The sequence below is a fragment of the Onychostoma macrolepis genome, chromosome 20 (assembly GCF_012432095.1).
Source record: "Onychostoma macrolepis isolate SWU-2019 chromosome 20, ASM1243209v1, whole genome shotgun sequence".
NCBI classification, from domain to species: Eukaryota; Metazoa; Chordata; class Actinopteri; order Cypriniformes; family Cyprinidae; genus Onychostoma; species Onychostoma macrolepis.
This window is the reverse complement of record NC_081174.1, coordinates 19,419,328-19,431,911: the sequence shown is the minus strand read 5'-3', so window position 1 is coordinate 19,431,911 and position 12,584 is coordinate 19,419,328. Positions and strand designations below refer to the sequence as shown.

The following is a 12,584-nucleotide window of genomic DNA, read 5'->3' as shown; positions in this document are numbered from 1 at the left end:
AGGCTTTTGCTTCAGCTTTTCTCCTGATAAAAAGAGTCTGCAATAAAAACAGAAAATGATTTCAATATAAACTCAAAAGTTTCTCTAAATAATCAGTTTCTATAAGGTGAGTAATGTTAAAAAAAAAAAAGAAAAAGCTCACCAAGGTTGCATTTATTAAATAATAATAATTTTAATAAAAAATTTAATTAATAGGCCAACTAAAAAATTACATTGCAAAATATTCTAATTTAAAACAACAATTCTAATATGCTGATTCATCTTTATTATTTTGGTGAAAACCGAGAAGTTCAAAAGAACTGTTTTTTTTTGTTGTAACAATGTAAAAGTCTTTGCTGTCACTTTTGATCAATTTAATGCATTTATGCTAAATAAAAGTATTAGTATCTTTAAAAATAAAATAAAATCAAGAATGTAACCAAATATTCAAGACTGAGAGGACAAGTATAAGAATAAACCATTGGAAAAATCCCATAATGACCAACCACTAATCTGAATATTTTGGGTTGTCCCCCCTCAGTGTCGGCCCTGTCAACAATAGTCTCAAATATGTCTATTTTAATTTCTCCTCAGACATTTTATCAGAAACAATTGATACTCAAAACATAAATAAGAACTAAGTTAAGTGTTTTGGGCTGTCATGAAACAACCTGAGCAATAAAACTCTCAATCCGGACCATGATGTTTTGTTTCATTTGTTGTAACCAGGCATGTGTGTTCATACTTTGGACATTCACATATGTGCGAATCCGTCTCAGTCTTTGCTGGAGGACAGAAGGAGCAGGTCTCCCACTGATAAGCCGGCTTGCCGTGTTAGCACACAGCCACTGAATCTAGACCACTGGAATATAGATCACACACACAATCTGCCCCATTGTCTACACGCACACACACACCATGACCCTGTTTCTTTTCATTATAGGAGGGGGGGTGCAGAGGGATCTGAATGGAAGGGAGGGATGACGGGTGGGTGAATTTGGACCTGAATGGGGTTGCAAATGATTACTGAACTAGAGGAGGTAATGCATTGAACAACCCTCCCCCTAAAATAGCCCAATCACCCCCACAGTAAGCCAAGCTCACCCTTCTAGGCCATTCCTGGTTTTTAGTTGTTTATATTTGGTTGTTAAAATGTTTATGTGTAACAAGTGAATCTGAAAGAGGAAATAAGCATTTGCTGCACTCTTTTACTCACTGCCAAGTTCAAACAGTGAGGCTTTTCTCTGCGTACAGCCCATATCCGGCCTTTTCCTCTATATCTCGAGCCTCTTCTCTCTGCACGTGTTTGTGTGTGTTTTCAAGACTCGCTGTTTCCATGCTGTCTGGCATGAGTACAGTATCAGGATTATGCAGCTCATGTGGGCTGTAGTAATTAACACGCTATTGTTCTGTTTTTACTCCACAGACGGCTCAACATCTCTGTCTGTCACTGCAGGATTACAGCCATTTCAGACAACTGTCTATTTGTGTGTGTGTGTGTGTGTGTGTGTGTACAAGTGTAATATACACATACCTCATGGCTAGTCACTTTAACAGAAATGACAAATGTGTATAAAGAATGAGGGAAACAAACAGATGTGAGGCATGTTCGTTCATTAGTGTCAGAAATCTATTCATGAGATTCCAGTGTGAAGCTTATGAACAGCCAATCAGAGAGCTTGAACCTCGCCACTTTTCACACTTGGTCTGGGCTCTCTGCATCCAACAGATCACACTCACCCGTGTTATGAGTGTGTATGTGTAATGGAGCTGTTGTCATATCCCTCCCCTTTCACACACACACACACACACACACACACACACACACACACACGCTTTCTCAAACCATTTCCTCCAATTCTGAAAGGTGAAAATGCATCTTTACAGAAGAAGACTGACCTAGAATGGCCAATCATACAGCCTATCTAACATGTGGGACCATACTGAAAATCTTTTATTATAATCTTTTTTATTAAACCTGGATATAAAGTGAAAGTTGTAATATTGTAAAAAAATAAAAATAAAATAATAATAATAATAAAAACAAAAGTAATGTTATAAAAACAGAAGCATTTAAGATTCAGCACTATTTTAAGTTACCAAACATTTTTCACATTCATATTATTTTTCAATTCAAATTCTTAAAAAAAAAAAAAACATTTTCTTATTTAAACCTGAACATAAACCATTTTTGTAGAGTTTTAAAAAAATTTAATAAAAAAAATAATGTAATAAAATAAATAAGAAACATTTAGGATTTAAGACTATTTTAGGTCACTAATAAAATATGCAAATTTATTAAAATCAAATTAATTATACAGTTTAGCTAATAATTTTTTTTTTTTAAGGTTTTAGGTCACTAATCAAAAATGCAACTTTATTGATGAGATTCATATTAATTTTTCAATTCAACTTTTTTTCCAATTTAAAAGACAACTTTAGACTTCATTTATTTTGATACTCATGACCTTTTTCTTCTCTAGTTCTCTGCTCTCTCATAAACATCAGTCCTCCCCCATTTCTCATTCTCTCTCCTGTCGTTGCTTTTGGTGCTTATTAAAGTAATCCCTATTGATTTTTTCCTCTTTTTTTCCTCATACCCTCTCCTGTGGGTTTGTTGGTCTGATCTTAAAAGCATTCGTCTGATTTATCCTAGAAAAAGAGAAAGAGAGTGTGTGGCAGGTACGAGGAGACCTCCAGCCAGCACTGAACCTGTTCAGAGTGTTTGTTCAGTGTACTGAGGTCAGCTCTCACATACTAAACACAAACACAGCTGTCTCTGCTACCACAAATACAAATATTCTGCATTTTCAATCAGCAGTTAGACAGTTTGGAGTGAAGAGAGAAAGCTGGGGTCTTCAGTTTTTGCAACCTCATTTGATCAACAAGTAAGTGTCATGGCATGCCAACAAATCCTTTTAACTTTAGGGAAGAAAGCAGAATTAATGAAGTACACTTAAGAATCAGAATTTCAGAGAAGTTAGAGATTAAGCACAAAAGCACACGCTCAAAATCCACATATAATTGCAGGTTAGTTAGAAAGATTGTTTTCTTTTCTTCAAGGTCAGTCTCAATGACACAGGGCTGCTTTCCCACACACCTCGGACACGCAATCAAACAACTCTCAAGAGACTCATTTAGACAAACAGTCACACACATACATTTCCTTCTTTCTTTCTTCTCACTTTTGTCTACACCATTTTAATGACCGACCTGCAACGTCAGCAATCACTGGGTATCTATAGAAAGAAAGCAAGAGAAGGAGCTAGAGAAACTACACAACCTGAACTGCACATGCACAGATCACTAACTGATCGCAATATTCACTGAATGTCTCTCAATATTTGTCCTCTAGAACAGTTCATTAATGTCTTTTGACTTTTTTTCCATTGTATTTTATTGTATATTATATTATACAATAAAATACAGCAATTATATTATATTTACTATGGAATTGTTTACTATTAGTATGAATAATGTTGGCAAAATATTGTGTAAAATAATCACATCTATAAAGTACTCTGAAACTAGAGAATATAACTATGAAGGTGAAAAAAGTGGAAGTTTGATGTGGAGCTCTTGAGGTCAACATGAATAAGGAGGAATCTTTTGCTGGTTCAAAACACATACACGCACAAAAACACAGACACAGACACACACACACACACACACACACACACACACACACACACACACACACACACACACACAAGCTCTGTGTAATTCTGCCTCTGCTTCAGACCCCAAACACTTTGTATTTACCCATAACAAATCACTGAATCCCTCACTATGAGACCCAGAAGCTGTAAAACACTTATCAACCGTCTACCTCCACACATGACACAAGAGAAATCTGCATAAAAACAAACATCACCTACTTGGTCTTGAAAGAAAGGCAATAAAAGGCTGCAGGCTTAAAAAGTGTTTGAAATCAAGCCCGGGCTTATTAGCATTTAGTTTGATTTGCAGATAAGGCTTGTTAAGAGAGGAATGGGCTGCTATGAGGACAGAAAGCATCCAGACCGACCACTCAAGCGCTTGGCACTCCACAGATCCTGTGTGAAGATTCCTCAAGTCAGTAGGTTTAGAGAGGCCTGTGTTGTGTCATATTGTGTTGTACCGTGAAAAGAAAGTCTCAAGCCATGTCTGGCCATAGCGTGTCTGCATTAGAGTATGTGTGTGTGTATAAAAGGTCAGGCATTGTGTTAAATAATAGGCTTGGGCCCCTCAGTGAAGGCCTTCCCCACTATTGTATCGTCAACGAGAACGTCTAATGGTTAAAGCTAGAATGAATACAATACACACAACGTACAAGCTCACTGAGGGAGGAGAACCTTGAAGAGACTACAAACACCATCAGATCTGACGAGATGAATAAAGTTCTGACAATAAAGAAGAGAGAAAAACCAGAGATGAGTGAAGAAAAGAAAAAGTATTCCCTTTGAAGTAGAGTTATTCAGAAAGCCACACCTTGGTGAGAACACAGAAAAGCAGAGCATGAAAGAGAGATGCAATAAAACATCATTCAAATGGGAAAGATCTGACTGGAGGGAAAGCAATAATGAGTAAGCTTCTTTATGAATTACAAATAGCTGAAAATTGATTCAGATCAATAGTTGAAGTGGGGAAACTTTTGAGAAACTCCTGCAAACATGGTCAAAGTGCAATTTTCTGTCCCCAGCTACACAAGTGTCTCTTCTAGCTTTCTCTCTTACTCCATCTCTAAAATGATCAAAATGTAAATAAATGAAAAAGAAAAATTTTAACTATATAAATGGTTACATCAAATTACATAGGCTATATTTAAAATAAATTAATTAATACATTTTACTACCAGAAAATGTCTCGCTTAAATTTGGTCCCTGTATATATTAAAATGGGATGGAGGAAACTAGTTTAACATAGAAAAGTTATACTTGCAATGCAAACTAATAATAAGCAATAACAAGTCAGCAAAACCAAATGTAGTCCTATTATTGTGTGAAAAATTTTTTTTTGGGGGGGGGGATTTCACTACGCTTCCTGCACAACAGGCACAGTCATATTTGGCCCGTTTTACTGTTTTCTTTTCTAAAGGAGAACCACCACCCTGGCTGGCTATAAATAAGACCAACGACAGTCTGTTTTCTGAACACAAACAGGCGTGCAATGGTCAGCAAGTTGTCTTTTCTACAGGACACCAGGTGGGTAGCTGTTAATGTGTCCCCCTCACACAAAGTCTTTTCAGCAAGTTTCTCTCTGAGGAGTTCGGGCCGTTTGTTGGGACACTGAGGCGGTTTTGTCCAGACATGGTTAGAGTAGTAATTCTGTCTGTTTTGCAGAAGATTTAAGGGCTGGATAAAAGTAATTTGTGCCTTTCCATTTAAGTTCTATTAAAGGGAAATAATTTGATCACATTCTCTCCATGACATGCGCTACAATTCCAAAGTTTGGGGACAGTAAGATTTGATGTTGACGTTGACGTTAATAATTCACCAGGGCCAAGTGTCCAACTGCTGAGATAAAACATACAATCAATCTGGAATAAAGACATATAAATAGTCTGACCAACAGCTTCTGCATTTGCTAATCATGAATTTGACTCCCTGGAATCATATGCTTCAAAACGTCTGCCAAATCTACTTGTGGACCCCATGTACAGCATCTGTCTGAGGGGAGCCATTACTGAAGAAAAGCTTCAGTTTGAGCACTAGTCTCATGGCACCTCATCAGTTGAAGATGTTCCATTGCGATGACCTGCCAAAGTACACAAAGCTCTCCGTTTCCCCAATGCACAGAGCACAGAGAATTAGATGAGGTAGAATGCATGGAAATAAGTGAACCTCATACACACAGGGGCGTCTCAGGACACATCAGACATGCACACACACCTCTGTCTTCTGCAGTATGGATTTGAGCGAGAGGACAAATAATTGGACAGCAGTCTTTGTCTTAAACCCTTTGTGCATTAAATGCAAAAGGTGCACATGCTGGCTGTAAAAGGTCATGGGGATAGTATGTCAATACAATGTCTCAAAGACTGTGTGCTTGTCTCCTCACATGATCAACCTTTAATGCAGCTCATTGAATTCATCACGGTGGACAAGCTGTATGTTCTGTCTAGTCCCGTTTATATTAATGGTTGAGACAAAGACCATCCAGCAAATGCGCATGTGACATTTGCTTTAATGTATCTGACAAATTCAATAACACATAAAACATCAAGACTATTCTTTAAGATAAAAGTGTGTTTGGAAAGATGTCTGGCTTATCACGATAATGTCATTAACCACAGTGTATATATTAGGGATGCACCGCAATTTCAGCCACCAAAAATTATCAGCTGAAAATGGCATTTTCCATTTCTGGCCAAAAACATGAGCCGAAAATATATGGCACACAGCACCGCCCTGATTCTGTTGCATATAACTGAATAAAAATAATATATTGATATTTAATATTAATATATTTGCTGTCCAATCTTATTATTTTACTCTCAATAAAAGTGTGGTTATTTTATTGGCTTGTTTTTTTTATTCAGTATTATTAAAATTATTCAGTTAAATTAAAAAGTCTTACAAAATAATTTTATATTATTTAATAAAATAGTAAATATTTATTAAAAGCATTTTTGGTTTCGGTTTTCAGCCAAGTGCCCCCAGAATTTTCGGTTTCAGCCCAGAATTTTAATTTCAGTGCAACCTTATATATTATTACTGTACTATTTATTTTACTCCTCATTTCATTGGCTAGAAAACATTCAGAGCAATTAGCACTGATACAAACAAACTAGAAAACAAAACATAATTTGTAAAATATGATATGAATATAGGTGTTTATTTAAAAATATAACAGCACCTTCAATTATCAGGTTTGTCAGTAATTAGCTGCATCTTATTAATGGATCAGCAGCAGTCAGTGAGTGTCTAATCTGCAGTACTGTAATGGAGAAGAGGTTCAATTTAACCCACTTCACTCCACCAGGACCACTGCTCATCCAACCTAGCAAGTGTTGCTCAGCCAATCAAAAGTGACCCCAAAAGGGAGAAACCAAATCGAAGAGCGTTAAAAGCAATCTATGAACTGCATGATGTCTAGGCCTGATTAGGAGACGATAAACAGCATGCGGCTAGATTTCCCATAGAGCTTGTAATCATAGGGGGGGTAAATAGGTCTGATTTCAATGTGCTGGAGCAAACTGACCCATATTTGCCACTATACACTGAAAGTGGTGCTCGATGGAGAGAAATGGTGCATGATTAAGTCACAGCCTGCATCCGGAGTTCAAACTTCAGATTCTGGACAAAACCAGGAGTTCGATGAAGGACAGAAGAGATCTGTCACAAGCAACAGAGCTCTTATAGGACACTTCAGACTGATTAAACTTTGCAAAAACGAACAAGCTGCATGGAAGAAAATGAGGAATATAACAGCCAATTGGTCAAATGCAACCATGTGAGAGATTTGCAACATCATTTTAGTCAGATTTCCTGAAGCCTCAGGGAAAAGATGGAGTCACTGTTGCTGTGGAAACAGGATGTGACGATGCCAGGATGTACCAATGGGACATCAATCTATCCCTTTTGTCATTAACACGAGAGAACAAGGAAACTGAGCATACACAGGCAGTATTACTAACACACATCCATAAGTAGATATATATCTATAAAGAGGGAAACAGAAGCAATAATAATCTGGCTCAGTCCATAGAGATGCTTAATGGAAGCGTGAATATGGGGATGTGCAAATTAACAGGCTTTTAATGAGGAAGACACACGTGACAGCTGCCATGATAGTGCTGCAGACATTCATTCCATATTAAAACACATAGTGCTTAATGACCCATCATTATCCTGGACACTAATTTACCAATAAGGCTATCATTAAGCCTTCTTCAAGCAGAGACATAGGCATCTTTGAGGACACCTGGAATTGGAAAGACTCATTTTCTTAAGTGGCAAATAGAGCCACAAGTGCATGCTCAAGTGTGAGGGGTTGTGTGAAGGGGGTTTGTATATCCTGTAAACCTATCCCGCAAACCTGTCCTCTCTCTCTGAATTATGCAGGGAAAGATGGAAGTGGGGTTTTGAAATCACTCAAATATCCCCCTCCTCCTCTCCTGTGTCCTATCAATATGATGAAGCACCATAGATGAAAAAACTGTTCATTTTATATAGATCCTAAGACCACTTTGATAACATGCCTCTTCTCCTGAGGACTCCCAAGGGAGTCTGGGTAATTCACTGATCAAATATTGAACTTTAAAACGCCTCTGGGATTAACTCTGACAGGACCTACATATTTCACTTTAATGACAAAAGAAATTCCCTGTGTCCACATAAGTGTACTTCTTTGCAAAACAGTATTCAAATAGCAGACTTGTAGAATACAAATACTCAATAGTTTAAATATTCAATAGTTTTTTTGTCTTGTACTTTATTGTCTTTGTAATTGATTGCCTGTTCCCCTTCTCCCCCGTCTTTCTAAAATAAGAATTTCATTGTATCTAGTACACATGACAACAATGATCTTTAATCTTGAAAGACTTGTTAGTGTGTACTGCAGGTTGATCTAATTTCAATTAACTTAAAAACTATAAGCACTACGAAAATCCTTCTGAGGTCAGTGTTGCAACTGGAGAATCTGGGCTCAGGCATTTACAATTTTGTAGTTTTTAGTATATCATAGGTCAAAGAACATACGGGTCAAAGGACAAAGCCAACATGGCAGAATAAGTATGACAGTGAAAGTATTTGTAGTAAACACATCTGCATACCTACAGAACATAGTACTAAAATCAGCAGTCAGAAGTTCTTAATTTCAATTCAGAAAGTTTTTGCTAATTGAAATAAAGCTGAAATAAAATGAACATATTAGATGAAAAACTTAAAACATAAAAAAAACTTGCATTGGCAAATGACTTAAATAAGTTTCAGTTGAAGTGCTAAAATTACTAAAACCAAAACTGATATAAAAATAAAGCTATATATATAAAAAACTTAAAAAGAGAAAATATAAAAATAAAAGCGAATTCAAAATAATAATAATAATATTAGTAATAAAATAATCTAATTTAATACAATATAATAATATTATTCAAAGTATGTTGCAAAAATTCTTGGAAGAGGTCTCAGGAGGACCCGTCTCATTTATGGCTGTGAAATGCTGTATGATCAGCGCCATCTAGTGGTTACAATAGGTTTGAACAACTGATGTCAAACTGGATGTTCAGTGTCCTCTATTCGGCTCATTCTAGAAGTCATCAGGTTTCCATTGCTTGTGAATCTGTGCTGACCAAGCAGCATTAAGGGAGCAACATTAAATAGCTTAACAACACTAAATCCCCGTAGCATCCCATCTTCTGTCCACATCTTTGACACTCTCACTGCCCAAATCCTTCTAACACTCTCTCCATTCATCTTTCATCTTTTATATCATAACAAGTCTCTGAGGAGTCACAGAGGTCTGACTCTGGTCAGATATAATGGAGATCTCTCTTCTTTAGCCTTCATCATTACAGGACCACGAGTCTCTGAGGAACTCAGTTCCGAGTCAAATGATGCTAGAGGGGCCCGTATGAAGCACATCACTTCACGCACATTTAATAATCTCGCCGTATAAAAATAGTCTATGTAATTCAACAATTTTCCAGTGTAAAAACAATCAAAGCAAGGTCACGCTATGAGAAAACATTCATTTTATAGATCATGACTTGTAAGTTGCTCTGTGACATTTAATCACTGTATTTGTCACAGATGACAGCTTGTCTATCAGATACTGGCCACATTGTCTGAACAAACTGATCTGATTTCATCACATACAAAACAAGCGTGCAAACAATCAGTCCTAAAGATCACATTCAAGAACCAAATTGGATTTGTGCGCAGCGTGAACATGTGGCCAGACGAATAAAACTCTGGTCAGCTGGCAGACCTATTTATCAGAGTTAATGAGACTTAATTAAAGATCAAGCTAAATCAGCGGCTGTTGTTTTACCTGTCCACATCGAGATCACAAACACCTGCTACATCCAAATCCTGTTACTGAAGTGTGTGTCTTCAACACATGACAAATAAACTGGAAACTGTTTACTGTAATACAACCTAACCTAGAGCTGAATGAAAGTGAAAAGTGAATCAGATACACTGTCAATTCAGTGCTAAAGAGCAGAGGTTTTTCCATGGCTATGATGGCTGGCCTGGCATTCACAGTGTAAATGATCTAAAATAATTCACTTAAATGATGCCTAATGTTGGGTGAAACTAGCCTGTCCCTGCTTTTTAACCCCGCTGACCTTTCGACTAATGTCATTTAGCACAATTCTTTAAGACATATGGCTTTGAGGAACCGATCAATATATGTGACGCCTGTCAGACCTCACGCTCTGAATCTGAGCCCTCTGCTTAGAGATGACCTGTAACCCAATTACCTGACACCCAGCTCAGAGAGGAAACGTACTGTAGTTTGCTGTGAGATGATCGTAACAGACCTGAAATAAGATACAAGTAGAGATGGATACAACAGTGTGGTTCAGTGTTTGTATCTGTGGGGAAAACCATAACACTGATCAGGGTTAAACAATAAGGACCCACCAAAAAAATAAAAATAAAAAAATAAATAAATGTAAAACAATTTTAGGTGTCTGTTTTTTTTGTTTTTTTTTAGCAATTTACAAAAAGTAATTTTTTACAGAAAATAATGTTTTTCACTTGCAATAACTAGAAATTATACAACTGCAATGCAACTCCACACAAACTATAAATTCATATACATTTGGTGGAAAATGATGATGTGTTGCAAAACATTACTGATTTTTAGTAATCAGTCTCACCAATACATTTCAATACAATCACAAAATCAGTCTCACGAACTTAAATGACAACAAAATGATTTTGACAATAACATTTACATTTGAAAGGCATAAAACCTGGTCAACTAACGCAAGATAACACCAATTTCCAATCACTTTTAAATATTTTTGGAATTTGCATGATTTTTTCAAAGCTTGGAAACCACATCACTTCAACTCCAAATCAATCATTTATCCCCTTTCTACTCGGCAAACACCTGATGTCCAGCACTAAATAAAAATAGTCTTAACCCTTAATCCCCTAAAGAGATTAATCCACCAACCAAAACTTAATTACAGCTGCCATGATGGAAGAGGAGGCCCAATTAGTGTCTAAACTAAACCAAACAAGCCCAAAAGAGTCGATTAGACCCAGTCTCATCATGATGGAGAGGCACTGGTGTGACAGAAGTTTATGCAGAGCAGGAATGAGCATTTTAAAATCGCTCTCTCTTTCTCTTTCTCACACACACAAACCATTACATTCATATGTAGTGACCTCTTGTCACCCTCAGCCAACACATAATATAAAGAGCCACATGAAAATGCTCTCTAAAGTTAATTAGGGCCATTACAGATGCTGTGCATGTGCCTGGAGAGTGTGATGAATAGACCACTAAAAAGTTTAATTCAAGATTTTGCCAGCTGACATACTGAAGCAACCACAGCTGTATGGGAGTGGTGCTTGGCAGGGTTGGGTGTTGCTGTGCAGTTGCTAGGGAGTTGTGGGTAGTTCCAATGTTTTTTTATTAATTTATTTTTTTTAAGATGTTGGTCAAAAGAGCCCTCTGTTACTCTTTCATGTAAATCAACAGGAGTCTTTAGAAATGAATTAGGTTCATTAGATCATACTGATATAAAATAACAATACAGCATATCTCAAAGCTGATAACCAATATATTGGCCAATATTAGATTTCAATCTACATTTTGTAAAACCGCAAAAAAATTATTTTTAAATCTATACAATCTATGACTCCATTTAAAGTGGAAAATCATGTTTTTTTTGTTTCAATTTGCTATAAAGAAACTATACACGCTTATGATCAAATTTCTTTTATAAATGCTGGAAATTATACACAATTATATTCAGAAATATAACTAAGAATTAATAAACACATTGCCTGTGTGTCAAGAATAAAAACAACATTCGGCATATTTTATTTGTTTTTAACAACCTAGTATTAATAATGCGGAGTTCCACGATTTTTGGCTACATTTTATCAAACTGTTTTACTTCATGAACCAATACGGATATGACAATATATAGTGCATCCTTTTTCCCTGTTTTATTGTTCAATGTATTGAAAGAAAGTAGGAAAAATTATATCTCAACTCATCAAGAAATATAACTGAATGTATCATTAATGGTCTAAACAAACACAGTGTGCCAAAATGTAATTCTTGGAGTTAGAGTTTTTGTTATAACCCTAAGTATAAGTAAGTAGCACTAACAATTAAAAAACTCCATCTAAGAACAAAAGTAACAGCTCTCGGTCCTCCTCGAAAAACACAGGACATCGACCCCACACAGAGTGACACTTCTTTACAGTTGAGTAGCTCCACCCCCATTCCTTGATGAAGGAGGTGAACATTTGATGAAGGAGGTGGGGGTGGGAGGAAGAGAGAAAGGGAATGGGACAGAAAGAGAGGGAGGGAGAGAGATGGAAAGAGGAAAGGAGTAAGAGAATCCACCTGTCTTTAAGAAATGGTAACATAAGCAGTGAGGTTTCTTTTGTCCCCGTCCTGCCATCAGCAGGGGTTATGTGTGCATGCCT

At 36.6% G+C, this 12,584-nt stretch overlaps 1 protein-coding gene across 6 annotated transcripts in view; it reads right to left on the bottom strand.

Annotated features, from left to right (window-relative positions):
• Positions 1–12,584, bottom strand: part of nhsl1b (NHS-like 1b) — a 93,063-nt gene that overhangs the window by 20,615 nt on the left and 59,864 nt on the right. The gene's annotated exons all lie outside the window — the stretch shown is intronic.